General features: G+C 43.2%; 1 pseudogene; it reads left to right on the top strand.

The window, feature by feature from the left end:
• Positions 1 to 8,882: 8,882 nt before the first annotated feature.
• On the top strand, positions 8,883 to 9,431 carry LOC114894019 (annotated as a pseudogene).
• Positions 9,432 to 15,947: the final 6,516 nt, after the last annotated feature.

Here is a 15,947-nt window from a genome sequence, read left to right as displayed (position 1 = left end):
AAAAAATATAAATAAATAAATAAATAAAAGGAAGAAAATGGATAACACAATATTGTAAATCAACTATACTTCAATTAAAAAAAAAAAGGAAGAAAATGGAAAGAGAAAAGGAGTCACTGGTTCCAAGCAATTTTGAAATCCAGCCTAGCAAACTCCATTAGGTTTCAAGGCCTGGAAGTAATCCTCCATGGCTCTCAGCTCTACCCTCTGGACCTGCACCTCCGTCCTCACAGTCACCACTCCTTTTTCTTGAAGGGTAGCACATGTTTGTAGCTGAGTAACATAGAAGCATATTAGCATATTTCCTAATATTTTGAGAGAACTTTTAGAGCTTTCTTTAATTTCCCCCTCTCTTGTTCCTTTTAGTCCTTGCCGGCAGAGTTTTTGCTGATATAACATCCTCAAGAATTTTGTGGGTCTCCTGTGTATGTCACGGGACACTTCACTGGACAAGAGAGTCCTCTTTCCTAGATAATCCCATCTCTGTTCCTGGCTTCTGCTGAAATATCTGGAGGGATCCATGAGTCATGTGCCAAATCTCTTAAGGAGCACTCTTAACAGGATACTCTGGCCTTCTGATCCTTTCCAGGCAGTAGCAAAAGTTTGTCCAACCACACCCTAAGCTTTCTCTCTAAAGCATGTTTTCCTAACAATGAGTCTCCTAATTTTAGCATCTTTTGCAATCTAGATAGGCTGAGAATTTCCCAAATCATCAAGTCCTGGTTTCTTCTTGCTTACCAGTTCTTACCTCAATTTATGTCTTTATTCTTGCATTTTATACTCAAAGCTGCAAGGGATGCTGAGGAAGCAAGTACCTGGCAAAAGGGAATGAGGTTGTCTCATTGGCTCTTATACTAAACTTTAAACATCCCTTGGGGATTGAGGCAGGGCCCACTTCACTGCTCCTGTTGTCTTCTGAACAATATTAGGGTCCATAACTAAGGAAGAAGGGAGAGGAGAAATGACTGTTCATTGAGCAGCCAATGGAGTCCAGAGTGGGTGATTACTGTCCTGTTGAAGCACCAAGATTGCACTGACATGTTTGGCAATCACAAAGTTAGTAGACTTCACAGGACCGGGGTCCGGTGTGGAGAGCCCTTCATACAGGGACACAGGGCACGGCTGGAAAGGCAGCCACCCCCTTGCCCATCACGTACCACACGTTTGTGGGGAACCTGTGCTTAGATCATTCGTAGACGACCTGCTTCTGGGCCGGGGTTTTGTACGTAGCAGAGCAGCTCCCTTGCTGCCAAACTTTTTTTTTTTTTAAACTCGTGATTAAAAAAAAAAAAAATTATTTATTTATTTTATTTGAAAATTTTTGGCTGCATTGGGTCTTCGTTGCTGCAGACGGGCTTTCTCTAGTTGTGGTGAGCGGTCGCTACTCTTCATTGCGGTGCACGGGGCTTCTCACTGCGGTGGCTTCTCATTGCCGAGCACGGGCTCTAGGCGCACGGGCTTCAGTAGTTGTGGCACACGGGCTTATTTGCTCCACGGCCTGTGGGATCTTCCCGGACCAGGGATCGAACCCGTGTCCCCTGCATCGGCAGGCAGATTCTTAACCACTGCGAAATATCTTTTTGAACTATAGTGTTGTCTGGGTATATGCCCAGGAGTGGGATTGCTGGATCATATGGTAATTCTATTTTTAGTTTTCTGAGGAAACTCCACACTGTTTTCGGTAGTGGGTGCACCAACTTACATTCCCACCAACAGTGTAGGAGGGTTCCCTTTTCTCATACCCTCTCCAGCATTTGTTATTTTATAACAGATCTATTGAGCCATAATTCACATGCCATAAAACACAACATTTTAAAGTGTTCAGTTTAATGGTTTTTAGTATGTTCACAGAGTTTTGTAATCATCACCACAATCAATTTGAGAACATTTCATCACGCTAAAAAGAAGCCCGGGCTTCCCTGGTGGCGCAGTGGTTGAGGGTCTGCCTGCCGATGCAGGGGACGTGGGTTCGTGCCCCGGTCCGGGAGGATCCCACATGTCGCGGAGCAGCTAGGCCCGTGAGCCATGGCCGCTGAGCCTGCACGTCTGGAGGCTGTGCTCCGCAGCGGGAGAGGCCACAGCAGTGAGAGGCCCGCGTACCGCAAAAAAAAAAAAAAAGAAGCCCACAAGAAACTTGCCCTTCAAAGGAAGCGCAAAGAAACACAGAACAGGTATGTGTAAATCATATATCTGATATGGGTCTCGTATGCAGAATATAAAAAGAACCTTTAAAACTCAATAATAGAAAAGACAAATAACCCAATTAAAAATGGACAAAATATCTGAATAGGCATTTCTCCAAAGAAGATATATAAATGGCCAATAAGCACATGAAAATATGTTCAATATCATTAATTACTAGGGAACAGTAAAGCAAAGCCAAAATGAGAAATTACTTTATACCCACTAGGATGTAAGTTAATTTTTGTATATAGTGTGAGGAAAGGTCCCAACTTCATTTCTTCTCCATGTGGATATACATTTGTCTCATCACCATTTGTTGAGATGACTGTCTGTATCCAATTGAATTGTATTAGCACCCCTGTCAAAAATCAACTGACCAGGAATTCCCTGGCGGTCCAGTGATTAGGACTGGGCACTTTCACTGCCAGGGCCGGGTTTGATCCCTGGTCGGGGTTCTAAGATCCCAAAACCTGTGTGGCACGGACAAAAAAAAAAAAAAAAATCAACTGACCAATATAAGTGAATTGTATGGTATGTGAATTATATACCTCAGTAAAGTTGATACCCTTCCCCAAAATTGATTATTCTTTTATTTTTAACAAATAAGTGTTTTCTACATGCACCAGATGCTGTGCTGAAGGCACACTAGTCTATTAAAATATTTGTGGGATTCACCTTCTTCCCATTCTTGAAAACTTAACGGTCCTTCCAGCCTACCATGGCTCACCAGCAGCTACCACATTGCCCACAGTAGTTCTGAAAAGTCATCAGCTTGTTCTCAGTTACCCTGATCTCTTACCAACTCCTGCGGCCATCTGAATGTACAAGGTTGGGCTTATAAGCTCAGCCAAACATTTAGTTTTTCACTTATTCTTGCTCAACTTTCCCTGCCCTCTTCTGAGGGGAGCTAATCCAAAGATTTCACACCTTCTTCAAGCTCCCAACCTGATCCAAACATCTTCCCCAAACCCCCGGAAACTACTAATCTACTTCCTGTCTCTGTGGACTTGTCTATTTGACTTTCATATAAATGGAATCACATAGTATATGGCCTTTCGTGCCTGGCTTCTTTCACTTCATTCATCCATGTTGTAGCATGTATCAGAACTTCATTCCTCTTTATGGCTGAATAATACTCCATTGCATGGATATACCACATTCATGAGTTGATGGAAATTTGAATTGTTTATACTTTTTGGCTATTATGAATAGTGCTGCTAAGAACATTCAAGTACAAGTTTAACAAAAAACCTCTTAATAACAAAATCCCCTTCAGTCCTTCCCCTACTTGACCTCTCTGAGGTTCCTGACACTGCTGACCATTCCTTCAAGAAATCTTTTCTTTAAAAAAAAAAAAAAAAAGTGCAATATGCCACAGTTTTAAAAATAACAACATTAAAAGGATTATATATCATGACCGAGTGGTACTTTCCCCTAGAATGCAAGAATGGTTGAGCATACAAAAATCAATCAGTGTACTATATACCACATTAACAGAATGAAGGGGAAAGAAAACCACATGAATATCTCAATTGATGCAGAAAAAGCATTTGTCAAAATTCAACACCCTTTCATGATAAAAATACTGAACAGACTAGGCATAGAAGGAAACTAACTCAATATAATAAAAGCCGTATATGAAAACATACACAGCAAACATCATACTCAATGGTGAAAGAAAGTTTTTCCTCTAAGATAAAGAACAAGATAAGGACGGCTCACTCTTGCCACTTTTATTCAACATAGTACTGGAAGTCCTAACCAGAGCAATCAGGCAAGAAAAAGAAAGAAAACTCATTCAGATTGGAAAAGAAGAAATAAAATTATCTCTGTTCACAGATGTTATGATCTTATATGTGGAAAACACTAAAGATTCCACAAAAATCTGTTAAACCTTATAAACAAATTCAGCAAAGTAGCAACCTACAAAGCAACACACAAAAATTCAGTTGCATTTCTATACACTAACAATGAACAAGCCAAAAAAGAAATTAAGAAAATAATTCCATTTATAATAGCACCAAAGAGAATAAAATATTTAAGAATTAACCAAAGAGGCAAAAGATTTATACCATTAAAACTACTGAACATTGCTGAAAGAAATTAAAGACATAAATAAATGAAAAGACATCCCATGTTTGTGAACTCTAAGTGATCTATAGGTTTGATGCAATCTTTCTCAAAATCCCAATGACATAGTTAACAGAAATAGAAAATCCCATCGTAAAATTCGTAATGGAATCCCACAGGACCCTGAATAGCCAAGCAATCCTGAAAAAGATGAACAAAGTTGGAGGTCTCAAGCCTTTTGATTTCAAAACTTACTACAAATCTACAGTAATCAAAAGAGTGTGTTGAAAGATCACTGGCATAAAGACAGACATATGGACAATCAATAGAGTCCAGAAATAAACACTTGCAAATATAGTCCAGTGACTTTCAACAAGGGTGTCAAGACCACTCAATGGGCGAAAGACAGTCTTCAATAAACAGTGCTGGGAAAACTGGATATCCATATGCAAAAGAATGAAGTTGGACCCTTACCTAACACTTTATACAAAAATGAACTAAAATTGATCCATGACCTAAATGTAAAATCTAAAACTATAAAACTCTTAGAAGAAAACGTAGGGGAAAAACTGCATTATGTTGGATTTAGCAATGATTTCTTGGATATGACACCAAAGGCACAGGCAACAAAGGAAAAAATAAATTGCACTTGATGAAATTTTAAGAATTTTGTGCATCAACAGGCATAGCAAGAGTAAAAAGGCAACCCACAGAGAAAATATGGGAGAAAATATTTGCAAATCATATATCTGATGAGTTAATATCCAGAATATATAAAGAACTCCTACAACTCAACCACAGTTAAAACAAACAAACAACCTGATTCAAAAATGGGCAAAGGGGACTTCCCTGATGGTCCAGTGGTTAAGAATCTGCCTTCCAATGCAGGGGATGCGGGTTTGATCCCTGGTTGGGGAACTAAGATCCCACGTGCCACAGGGCAACTAAGCCCTCACGCCACAACTAGAGAGAAGCCTGCATGCGATGTAGAGCCCACGCACCACAACAAAGACCTGACACAGCCAAAAAAAAAAAAAAAAGCTAAAATACATTAAACAAAAAATGGGCAAAGGAGTTGAATAGGTATTTTTACAAAGACATACAGATTGCCAATAAGCACATGAAAAGATGCTCACCATCACTAATCAATAGAGAAATGTAAATCAAAACTACAGTGAGATACCACATCACACCCATTAGGATGGCTACTATCAAAAAACAGAAAACAGCAAGTGTTGGCAAGGATGTGGAGAAATTGGAGCCCTTGTACACTGCTGGTGGGAAGGTATAAGGACACTAGTCAGGCTTCCCTGGTAGCGCAGTGGTTAAGAATCTACCTGCCAATGCAGGGGACACGGGTTCGAGCACTGGTCGGGGAAGATCCCACATGTCGCAGAGCAACTAAGCCCGTGCACCACAACTAAACTACTGAGCCTGCGCTCTACAGCCCGCAAGCCACAACTACTGAGCCCGTGAGCCACAACTACTGAAGCCCGTGCACCTAGAGCCCGTCCTCCGCAACAAGAGAAGCCACCGCAATGAGAAGCCTGCACACCACAATGAAGAGTAGCACCCAGTCGCCACAACTAGGGAAAAGTCTGCGCACAGCAATGAAGACCCAATGCAGCCAAAAACAAACAAACAAATAAATAAAATACAGCTAAGAACATAGTCATAAAAAAAAGTGAAAATGGGGACATTATTACTGAGCTTTTTGAGATAAAAAGGGTTTATAAGAGAATATTCTGAACAATAGCACACCAACAAATTAGATAACCTAGAAGAAATGGACGAATTCCTTGAAACACACAAATTACCTAAACCAACTCAAGAAGAAACAGAAAATCGAGAAGAAACAGAAAATCCCAATAGGCCTATAACAAGAGATTGAATCAGTAATCAAAAACCTCCCAACAAAGAAAAGTCCTGGACCAGATGGCTTCACAGGTGAATTCTATCAAACATTTAAAGAAGAGTTAACATTAATTGTTCTTAAACTCTTCCAAAAAACTGAAGAAGGAGCAGTCCCCAGCTCATCCTATGAGGCCAGCATTACCCTAATGCCAAAGCCAGATAATGACATCACAAGAAAATAAGATTACAGACCAATTTCCCACATGAATACAGATGCAAAAATCCTCCATAAGATATTAGCAAATTGAATCCAATAACATACTTAAAGAATTATTCACCATGACCAAGTAGGATTTGTCCCAGGGATTCCAGCGTGGTTAAACATAAGAAAATATGGAAATTCCCTGGCAGTCCATTGGTTAGGACTCTGCTCTCACTGCCAAAGGCCCAGGTTCAATCTCTGGTCAGGGAACTAAAATCCCACAATCTGCGCAGCGCAGGCAAGAAAAAAAAAAGAAAGAAAAAGGAAATTCAATCAATGTAACATATCACATTAGCAGAATGAAGGAAACAAAACTGCATGACTCTCTCAAACGGTGTAGAAGAGGCATTTCACAAATCCAACATCTTTCTACGATAAAAACTCTCAGAAAAGTAGGAATAAAGGGAATATTTCTCAACATGATTAAGGCTATTTATGAAAAACCCACAGCTAACATATATTGAAAGACTGAAAGCTTTCCCCTTAAGATCAGGAACATGACAAGGATGCCTGCTTTCACTGCTGCTATTCGACACTATACTGAAGGTTCTAGCCAGAGCAAATACAGTTGACCCTTGAGCAATGTGGAGGTTAGGGACACCAACCGTCTGACCCATCAGAAACCCACACGTATAACTTTATAGTTGGCCCTCCGTATCGGCGGTTCTGAATCTGCTTGTTAACGTTTTATCTCTTGTTGTGTGTGTGTTTTGCCCCGTCTCACGCTCTCACTATAAGCCAGGTCTCCATTTGGCACTGGACCTTTGTTTCTGTCATCCCTCTACTCCAGCTCAGCCAGAACAATTCCTTCCCCCCCGCCCCGGCTCACTTGAGATTGTCCAAGTAGAATCTGGATTTTGAGGTCTCCCGAGCCATCCTCCTTCTTAGAGTATCTATTTCACACCGCGAGTTGGCACTGCAACAGGTGCTCACTTTCTTTTCTTCAGGATCTGAGTCCCCCAACCAGGGATCGAACCCACGCCCCCTGCAGTGGAAGCTCATAGTCCTGACCACTGGACCGCCAGGGAAGTCCACAGGCGCTCACTTTCAGGTCTTGTCCTAGAGTCATACGATTCCTGCCCAATATTTGAGACAAAGGATTGTCATTTTTGCTGGGTAAAGGGACTATGGTGGAAGCAGGGACTTGGTTGACCTTCCCTAAAGGTGAAGTCAGAAGGAGAGGGTCAGTTTGACGAGTTCCCTCCTGAGGGTCAGCACCCAAGCAGAGCTTCCACATACCACCTTAAGAGATGTCCGTCCTGTGGCTGACCTTGAAGGATACCCCACCCTCTGCAGTATGCTGGGGCCCCCTAGGCAGTCTTGAGAGCTGGCTGGGCCTGTTGGCAACTGCCTCGTCTTCAGCTCTTGCTCTGATAATGCTCCCTCCTCCGGGCAATGGGACTTTACCTCTTCTCCACTCTTGCCTCTCTGCATGTCCGCCTCTAAGGTGTCCTTGGGCACTCTTCCTCTGGCAGGCAGCTCTGCAGTCTGCACATAGGGGAGGAGAGGCAGCCCTGACCCACCTTCCAGCCTTTGCACCACAAAGGTGGGCTCAGACCCCACAGCAGGCAGGGCCTGGAGATCAGGGGTCTGGATGATGAGAACCTCAATAAAAATTCAAAATGTCCCAAATTCCCTGGGTTGTCATTTGTCCTTCTTTTCATTTTGTTTCCCCTAGAATGATCTCTTAAAGAGTCTCTGGGCTTTCCTTCAGAGAAGGGAGGAGAAAATATAACTTATGGGTTTGCTGTAATGTTCTGCTAATCTTGAAAAACATGTAAAATCACAGAGCTAAAAGCACTGTTTCTGATGAATTCTGGTATAAAGCAGAATTACAGTGTAAACACATTTAATTTAAAAACATTAAGAGGCAAAAGATCACATATTACATAATTTACATAAAACATCCAGACTAGCCAAATCTGTGGAGACAAAAAATAGATTAGTGGTGGCTTAGGGCTGGGTGGGAGGGATAGAAGGATAGATAACTAAAAGGCACAGGGTTTCTTTTTGAGGTGATGAAAATATTCTGAAATTGATCATAATGATGGCCATACATATACATGAATATACTAAAAATCATTCAATTGTACAATTTAAATGGATAAATTATATGATATGTGAATTATATCTCAATAAAACCGTTTAAACACATTGTAAATCAACTATACCCCAAGAAAAAGTTTTTTTAATCTGTTTAAAAAATAAACCTTAAGGGGACTTCCCTGGTGGCCCAGTGGGTAAGACTCTGCACTCCCAATGCAGGGGGCCGGGAGGTTCGATCCCTGGTCGGGGAACTAGATCCCGCATGCACACCGCAACTAAGAGTCTGCATGCCACAACTAAAGAGTCCACATGCCACAACTAAAGATCCCGAGTGCAGCAACTGAAGAGTCTGCATACCGCAACTAAGACCTGGTGCAGCCAAAATAAATAAATTTATTCATTCATTTAAAAAAACAAAAACAAAAAAATACCTTAAGATGCTCTCTTTGCTGAATCCACCATGAGAATGAAGCCTATTTTCAGCAACCAGACTGTCGACATTCCAGAAAATGTCAACATCACTGTGGAAGGACACACAATTATTGTGAAGGGCCCCAGAGGAATCCTGCAGAGGGACTACATGAGTATAGAACTCAGCCTCCTTGGAAAGAATAGGAAGGGACTCCAGGTTGACAAAACAGTGGAGAAGAGAAAGGAACCGGCTCCAGTTCATGCAGTCCCAAGTCCAATACAACACATGATCAAGGGTGTTCCACTGGGCTTCCATTACAAGAGTACGTCTGTGTATGCTCACTTCCCCACCCACATCTTTATTCAGGAGAGCAGGTCTCTTGTTGATACTGGAAATTTCTTAGATGAAAAATCTGCAGGGCTCATATGAGGCCAGGCATTGCTTATTCAGTATCTCAAGCCCAGGAAGTGATTTGCACTGACTTTGCATCAAATTCAGCTGCTTTGATTCAGCAAGCCACACAGTTAAAAATAAGGGTATCAGAACATTTTGGATGTTATCTATGTCTCTGAAAAAGGAACAAATCATCAGGCTGATGAATAAGATCTAAGAGTTGTCTTGCTATGGAAACAAGAAGATACCAAATGATTCCCAGGACCTCTTTGTGATATCTTTAAAATGCAGTGAAACTTATCTATTGGAAAAAAAAAATGAGAAGTCTCACACTTGTGCTCTGATCAGCTGAGTGTCCTGTGACTTGCTTGTTATACTCAAGGCTGGAACCCTCACATCTTTTCATGGACATTTTGTGTTGATGCACCTCACCACCAGGGGGAGCTTATTCTATCAATATTATCTTCTGTCCTAAACATCAGAAAGTCTTCTGGATGCAGGGTAATTTGGGGGAAGGAGAGGAGTGAATGTGCCAGCAACAATGGTAAATGTAGGGAATTCCCTGGCGGCCCAGTGGTTAGGACTTGGCGCTTTCACTGCCAGGGCCCGGGTTCAATCCCTGGTCCAGGAACTAAGATCCTGCAAGCTGTGCCAAAAAAAAAGAAGTCAATGTATTTTGGGTGTGTTTCCTTGAGCAAGTCATTTCATCTTTCCTCTCAATTCAGCCTCAATTTCCTCATCTGTAGCAGAGAAAGAATAACTCCATTTTACAGTCTTTCAGAGCTGTAAGAATCTCTTAGCAGAGTGTCTGCTGGCGGGGGCGGGGGCGGGGGGCTGCTGATACTACTGTTATCAAGCGGTTGGAGTCCAGTGGACACCCTATAGGCCCCAGGTCACCTTTACCCAAGTGATACTCTGAATGCTCTCGCCTATGGCACGAGGCCCACATCACTGTGGTTACGAAAGGAGGGTCAGTCGCCAGAGAGTCACAGTTTGGCTCAGGACAGGCAGCCAGGACTCCAGTTCAGGACCCTGACTACAAACGCAGTGACAGCTGCTTATCCTAGGAGCAAGTCCTGTCCCCATCAGGAAACAAAAGAGCTGGCATGTGAGCCAAGCTTAGAAAAATGACCCAGAGAAGACGAGAAAGAACTATGCCGCCTTCAAGACAAGCCTGGGAAGGTATTTCTGGGGCCAAGGAGCAAGTGTACCAGTAGAAGGGCACCCAGGGATGGGGGAGATGCATAGAAAAGTCACTTAGGACAGACTTAACAGTCAAATAGCATCATGACTCCATGCTTCAGTATAATAAAGACGAATAAAATCTAGTCAAGATAAAATCTAGTCAAGATAAAAATAAGGAAGACCTCTTTGTGAACCAGACACAAGCAGAAAGTGGTGAAAGGGGAGACACAAGGGCCTGCGCTGGGTCCAGTGAGGGGCTGGTGGCTGGGTGTTTTTCTTCAGCTTCCATGGGGTAGCTGGGAGTAAAAGCACTGGTGTGCACAGCCCCCGTGGAGAGTGCTCAGCCATAGTAAAGGAGAAGATGAACAGAGCCTCCAGCCTAGCAGCGACATCCCTAGGAAACACCTGGGGAAAGTCTCACGTGTGAGCACAAGGTCAGGAGGTACATGAGGAATGTGCTGATGGAAAGTGGAAAAGGGCAACAACCTAAATCCCCAACAGGAAAACGGGTGAAATCAGTGGTGGTGTATTCACACGATGTAATACTCCCCAGCCATTAAAATGGATGGGCCTGAGCTACATTTGTCAGCACGTCTAGAGCTGGCCAAGGCACGTGTCTGGCTATGCCGGCATTCTGGAAAGGAAATGGGCACAGTCGTTTCAGATCGTGAGAAGTGTCAGGGGTAGATCAGGGAGAGGTGAGAAGGTGATGGGAGAGGTGCTAACTTCTATCAGGTGTATCTTTTTCTTTTTTTTTTGGCTGTGCTGCCGGCTTGTGGGATCTTAGTTCCCCCGACCAGGGATTGAACCTGCCCCCTCAGCAGTGAAAGTGGGGAGTCCTAATCACTGGACCGCCAGGGAATTCCCTACCAGGTGTATCAGAGAAGAACGTTACATGCCCCTTATTCCTCTGGCTTAGAATTCTCTTTTGCCTTTTTCCTTTCCATTGGGCGGGTACGGAGCTCCCCGGAACTTTCTTTTCTCTAGGTGCTAATGGAAAGCTGGTACTGAGTTTTGAAAATGTTGCAAGAGAAAAGGAATTTCAGGAATTTCCTGTTTCCAAGCAGCAGAGGGTAGACACCATTCCAGGTCATAAAATTGGTTCAAAGACTCTTATCTGAATAAAGTATGGAATTGGGAATAGTTATGAAAGTTCTGCCCAGAACCGAAACTTGTTCTATTTTCTGTTACTAAAAACTGTCCTTGGAAATGACATCTTGACATGTGCAATAGCATGGAGAATCTCAAAAACATGATACTGAATGAAAGAAACCAGACACAGAAAAGCACCCTGTATCATTCTGTTTATGTGGAGCTCTAGAAAAGCCCAGTCTACTCTATGGTGACACAATGTCAGTCAGTAGTTGCCTGGGGTCAGGGGTGGAGGCAGGACAGACTGGACAGGGTCAGGAGGGAGCTGCCTGGAGTAATGGAACTGTTCTGTATTTTGATAGTGCTGGTAGGCACTCAGGTGTAGACATCTGTCAAGCCTTATCAACCTGTACAGTTAGAATGCGCGTGCACTTCATTATTTGTAAACTATGCGTCAAGAGAGTTTGTTTTAAACAGTCCAAAAAAAAAAGTCCTTGGAAGTATTTTTACAAGGTGGGGGAGGGCCTTTTTAAGACAGTCAGACTTATTTTCAGATCTTGTAAAAATAACCCTTAACTTCTAAAATATTTGTTATTCTAGGGAATTCCCTGGCAGTCCAGTGGTTAGGACGCCATGCTTTCACTGCTGTGGGCCTGAGTTCCATCCCTGGTTGGGGAATTAAGATCCTGCAAGCCACGTGGCACAGCCAAAAATTTTAAAAAAAGAAAAGAAATTTGTTATTCTAATTGGTTGTTACACTTGATAATTGTCCTGGTATTGATATTAAAATAGCAATCAATATATCAAGTGACATCCTTGTATTCCTAAAAGATACACACACACACACACACACACACACACACACACACTCACATTCTCTCTAAGGATGAAAACTGGCAGTTCCCTTTTCTCTATATATGTATGAATATGTAATAAAACCCATGACTCTGTCAATCCCCTGTTCAAACATGAGTTTGAACGTCTTTTAGAGGCCGTATAGCAGAACGACCAAGAGCATAAATCTCTAACCAGGTTCAAATTCTACCTCTGGCCTTTACTTAACTTTTCTCAGTCACTGTATTAGTAACATGGGAATAATAATAGTACCTACTTAATGTTGTGAGAAGTGAATGAGTTAATACATGTAAAACACCCAGATAAGTACCTGGCTCTATAGGGTGTAAGTCTGGATAGGCTAGTTATGCTGTAATAGCAAACAACCCCACAATCTTAGTTGTTTGAAACAATAAAGGTGTTTTCTATTTTTTTTTTACCATTTTATAATTTATTTGATTAGAAATTGCCAGATTCATGATGCACATTTCTCAAATAAAATTAGATTATAATCATTAGCATGATTCTAAACATGCTAATTTATAGATAAAGTAAAGCTTAAAGTTAAGACAAATTTGAGACATATCATTGAGAAGAAATAGGAAAGGATTTTGAATTTATAAAAGCACAAGTTCTATCCCGAATTTTGCTACAGGTTTTTCTCTGATCTTGGCAAGTCACTAGCTCCATTTGTCTTAGTGTTCCCATCTGTAAAATTGTGGTCATGATCCTTGACACTGCCTTTCTTAAAAAAGAATGTTATGAGGATGAATAAGTTAATGCCTTGTGGTAGAAATAATAAAGGTTTATTTCTCACTCATGCCACACATCCATCACAGGTTGGAAGGGAAGCACTGATCACCCTCAGTCACTCAGGAATTCAGGCTGATGGAAGCTCAATTTGGACACATGCTTCCATGATCACCAAGGCAGGGAAAAGGGATGTGGCAGATCAGCACTGGCTTTTACATTTCTGCTATCAAAATCTCACTTGGCAAAAATAGCCACATGGTCACACCTAACTTCAAAGGGGCAAAGACCATGTGTCTAGAAAGGCGGAGGACCAGAAAAATGTTTGGTGAAAAGCACTAACGACTACCATGGTTAACTTTTTTTTTTTTTTTTTGGCTGCACCTTGTGACATGTGGGATCTTAGTTCCGCCAACCAGTGGAAGTGTGGAGTCCTAAACACTGGACCACCAGCGAAGTCCCAACCACTGGACCACCAGTGAAGTCCCATGGTTAACTATTATAACTGAATTTTAAAGTAGGCAGAAGAGGAGAACGCAATGAGGAGGTGACATTTAAGCCAATGCCTGAAGCACAAAAAAGGGGAAACTAGGAGAGCATTGTGTGCAAAGTCCCTAAAGCAGGAATGGGCCTGAAGCATTTGAGGAACAGGAAAATGGCTCAAGTGTTTGCAAAATGGTGAATAAGAGTGAGAGCTGGCAGGGCTGGGTCACACAGGCCCTTGAAGGCCACAGTAAGGAGTCTGAATTTTACTCCAAAGTGTACTGGGGAGCCACTGTTTAACCAGATAACACGGTATAATTTTTATAAAGACCACTCACTCTGCTTGCTCTGGTGGGATGGGCACGTGTGGAGGAAGGGAAATCAGTGAAGAGGCTACAATCCAGGTGAGAGATGCCTGTGGTGTGGACCATACTGGTCTGGGCCAGTATGATGTTGTGTGGAACCCACGGTCCCTGTAGACTATACTGACAGAGGATAAATAAAGCGTAGGCCTCGGGCTAGACAGTGAATGTCTACCACTGCCCCATAGAATTACGACCTGCTTTTGATCCTGTCTTGTTGCTGAGGATTGAAAAGAACACGTTTACCACATCATTAGCCACATATCAAGTGCCAGAGGCTGTGTTGATATATTCTAGCAAAGAAACAGCTTCTGAGGGGCTTCCCTGGTGGCACAGTGGTTAAGAATCCGCCTGCCAACGCAGAGGTCACTGGTTTGAGCCCTATGCTCCATGCTTCATCCCCTGTACTCATAATGTGGGGTGTCTTGGGGCTAATGTGTGAATCTGTTCTCCACCTGCACTCATTTCTTTGGTGACCTTATCCATTCTCACTGCTGACAACTCCCAAATTTTCATCTCCAGATCCATGTTTGTACCAGGCTGCAAAATTAGTGGGGAAGGAAACTGGCCAATGGGCTTTACCCATCAGGATCTGGTCGTCAGGTTCAAACGTTCAGAAACCAAGTTATGTTGCAGAGCAACTAAGCCCGTGTGCCACAACTACTGAAGCTGCTCGCCCTAGAGCCTGCGCACTGCGACCGCAACTACTGAGCCCATGCGCCGCAACTACTGAAGCCCGCGCGCCTAGAGCCTGTGCTCCACAACAAGAGAAGCCACCGCAATAAGGAGCCCGCGAACCACAACGAAGAGTAGCCCCTGCTCTTGGCAACTAGAGAAAGCCTGCGTGCAGCAAGGAAAACCCAACGCAACCAAAAATAAAAAATTAAAATTAAAAAAAAAGAGGAAAATCAACTTGCACTAACTAAATATATATAGGTTGACTCGCAAATGGAAAATCAATTTATTAATTTATAGAAGCAGATCGACCTTTACTTATTTTTGCCCATTTGCTAGTTTTAAAAGGCTCATTGGTTTGATTCTGATTATAAAAATAATGCATGTTCATGATAGAAATTTTCAAAAAATCAGAAAATACGAAGAACAAAATGAAAATCATCTGTAACACCCATAATAACACTTTACAACTATCTAGATCTGTGTGGATATAATTTTAGCACTACTGGGATCATACTATATATACTTTTGCATCTTACTTTCTCTTATGTTTATATGGTAAGCATTTGGGGAAAAGAAAAACCTGTAGGCCTTGTCATTTCTTACAATATATTTATTTTTACCACCCTGGGAACTACTTTTTTTACGGCGTCAAGGTCCATTACCAGAAGGTTGCTTCGGTGAACATGAAATCAGAGCAAAAATTAATAAATTAAAAATAGAGTAATTGTACGAACAATTGCATCCAGGCCAGGTTACCTGTACCATAGACCCCCGCTCCTTGCATCTTTATGTGTGTATCCGCAATGCCAAGAGGGAGCGCCGGGCCCCTGGGTAGGGGTTCGGGGCCCAGGGGACCGCAGGTGGAAGCCCAGGGTCAAGGCTATAAGCCAGGTGGGCCTGCGCGAAAGTCACTAGGCATGTTGAGGCTTCGTCTGAGCTCACCGGTGTCCCGCAAGCATAAGCGAGTGGAGGTGTCCCAGGTCGGCCTCCTTGAAGCATCAGTGGTACCCCGGCCGTCTCCAGGTTTTCGCTGAGGCCCGCGGCCCTGGACCAGCCGCCCTGGGCGCGAGCAGCCGAGTATGGGAGGGCGAGGGAGGGCGAGGGAGGGCGGGGGAGGACGGAGGACGGCAGTGACCTCGCGGGCGCAGAGCCTGCGACCTCCGCCCTTCGGGGCCCGGGGTGGATCTCGGGCTCCCCGCTGGCCCTCCCCCGCCGCCGCCCTCCGTCAGGAAGGCGGGCCTGGAACGGCCTTGCGGGCGCGGGCCTCACGGGGTGCCTCCCGGCCGCGCAATCGCTTTCAACGAAGATGGCGCGGGGGCGGGACACGTGACTTCAGGCTCCA

The sequence above is a fragment of the Monodon monoceros genome, unplaced genomic scaffold, assembly GCF_005190385.1.
Source record: "Monodon monoceros isolate NGI ecotype Baffin Bay Population unplaced genomic scaffold, NGI_Narwhal_1 Super_Scaffold_13, whole genome shotgun sequence".
NCBI classification, from domain to species: domain Eukaryota; kingdom Metazoa; phylum Chordata; class Mammalia; order Artiodactyla; family Monodontidae; genus Monodon; species Monodon monoceros.
The sequence above is the reverse complement of the archived record's forward strand: the minus strand, read 5'-3'. Positions and strand labels throughout refer to the sequence as shown.